Below are 2,475 nucleotides of genomic sequence, written 5' to 3' on the forward strand. Positions count from 1 at the left end.
TATATTATATGGATTAACCATCTACCTACATTAAAAAAAACTCTACCATGCCGGAAATATGTTTAATTCAGTTCAGTACCACTTTATCTTGTCCTATTAGTTTACTTCCATTTTTTCATTTAAAAAAGAGTCGCTTTTTACATCATACATGTCTTACCTACTTTTCTATATCTACAACAAGGCAGCGGAATTTGTCAAAACATTTGAACGCTACCGAATCCTTCGCCTAAAGCAAACCAGAAACAAATATCCCTGCACATAATGAATATTAATAGCTGATGTTGATAATTCGGTTGCATCGTGACAGCGATCCTGCGCCATTTCATGAACAATTAAGTTTCCCGCCAATTTATATCAATTATAAACCAGGCGGCTAAAGAAGTTCAACGATTGTTCGGAATGGCGTACATTTTGTTAATTATCTAATATTAACGGTTTACCTTTTGCGTTTGGAGAGTGGCAGTAATGTTCGGCTATTATGTTTGGACTAATTTTCTTGTTGGAATGTAGTTTTTATATTTTGAAGAATGATTTTCGGATTGTGGTGTGATGAAATTCATATTGTTATAATTTTATATCATTATTTCACTAATAAAGCATTAATTTATAATAATAAAGTCATATTTTTTAACACTAAGAATACTGTATGTTGATTGAAGCTTGCATTTTATTTTATTGATTTTAGTAGATAGTATTAATAATTAAAGTCAGGGCAGATGCTTTATTATATCAACGAAATAAATTTAAAAGTAACATAAACAAACTATGGCTCTAGCGTATAACTTTTGCAAAAGGGCTAGACTAATTTGGTTGAAATTTTGTGTATAGATTTCAGCGGACATTGACTGCGTAGGTATTTAAGGAAAAATAATACCTTTTAGAAAATCTATCAACAACAAATTGCACGAACCATTTGAACCCTGCATTATATACAAATCTCTTCCATTTCTTCGAGCATTATACAACATAAACAAAAAACAAGGCTATGTTTACGACACCACTGTACGATCGTTTTTTCTTCCACATCAAGGGGAGGCGCGTTAAAACAATGTACTGAAACATACTGGAATCACAGCCGTTAGCTTTTATGGGAATATGAGATAGCTATTTCGCGAGTATCATGTTTCGTTGGTTTAATGTTATATTTTATACTAATTTGGACGTTAGGATGTGGTAATTAGGGATGTATTTGATTGCTTGAAAGTGAAGGTCTGGACTACTTCAAGTTGGGAGACTTTATGTCCACTGCTAATTCATAGTAATCAAAATGTGAACCTAACTATTATTCTTTAAAATGTAAGTTATCGTCTGATTAAATGACTTGCCTTCATAATTGTTAAATTCTTTAAAAACTCAACTTTGACATATAAAAGCACTTATTTTTTAGTACATTTTATGAGAACGTAAAGTATGCACATAAAAAAAACACGATATAATGAAAATGTGATCTTCTTGTATCATCGCGTGTTCACAGCCTCAGAGGTTCAATTATAATAATTTATATGGGCCATGTTCGAGTAATTCACACTCTCATAAATATTAATATGCATCGCGGAAGTCGTGAAAAGCGTTGTTTGGACGGCCGGTAATTATTTTTTCGTTACAGTTGCATTGTATAGCGGGGAGGCCCGGGCAAGATGGCCGGGTGTTTTTAAAAGATAAATTGTGAGTAAATATTGGTTAATTGAGCCTGTATTTTCACGGCGATACCCGCGCTATTGGAGGGAACGTGTTTGCGCTGCGATTTCGGAGGGAGATAAAATTTTACTATAGGTACCTACTTGTTATGAAATTATGCGAATTTGGGTTACTCGTTTGTGTTTGTTTTAAATTTATGGGCAATCGGAGAAGTTATATTAACTAAAATTTTGTTCTAGATAAGACTTATAACATATCGAAACAAAAATGTCTATAAAATTATGCGCAGAATTTTATACGAGTTATCAAAAACATTTTTCTAATTATGACAAGAGTCTACTCTGATATTGATATCCTTAATAATAACGTTAGCCTTGTGGATAATTAAGATTTTAATATTAATTGGGGAAATAAATTCTACGTTATTTTTTCCTTTGTGCCAGATATAACAGATTTCTAACTTGTTGTCAATTGAAAATTCCCCAGTAATGCTTAAATTTATTAAAGGTTTAGGATAAATTATTATGAAATCGTGAACATTATGTTTTCAAAATACATAGATGATAGTCTAGTTGTCTCTATCTTATACGCTATAAATACGGAAAAAATGAGCAAGTTTCCCATATCGATTTATGAGTCCAATTCTCCTCAGTACCCCCAACACTCATGATTACTGATCATGTGATCAATTGTTTTTTCCTTGTTTCAGAAGATTACACAGTGGACGATTCGTTCTGGAATGAAGAAAACCCAATTGGTACGTGCTTAGCCGTTCGTAGCCAATATTAAAATCATTATTGTAGATAGTTTTCGAATATAAATATATAGATTAAGTAG

General features: G+C 32.1%; 1 long non-coding RNA gene across 1 annotated transcript; it reads left to right on the forward strand.

Moving 5' to 3' along the window:
• The first annotated feature begins 1,667 nt into the window (after positions 1–1,667).
• LOC149905549 (uncharacterized) lies at positions 1,668–2,475 on the forward strand. The gene is made up of 2 exons (XR_016457069.1): positions 1,668–1,773; positions 2,348–2,475. It is a non-coding gene; the product is annotated as an uncharacterized LOC149905549 (long non-coding RNA).

The sequence above is a fragment of the Colias eurytheme genome, chromosome 9 (genome assembly GCF_061535395.1).
Source record: "Colias eurytheme isolate Ceu_HAF_F1 chromosome 9, ilColEury1 Martin Lab GWU primary, whole genome shotgun sequence".
NCBI classification, from domain to species: Eukaryota; Metazoa; Arthropoda; class Insecta; order Lepidoptera; family Pieridae; genus Colias; species Colias eurytheme.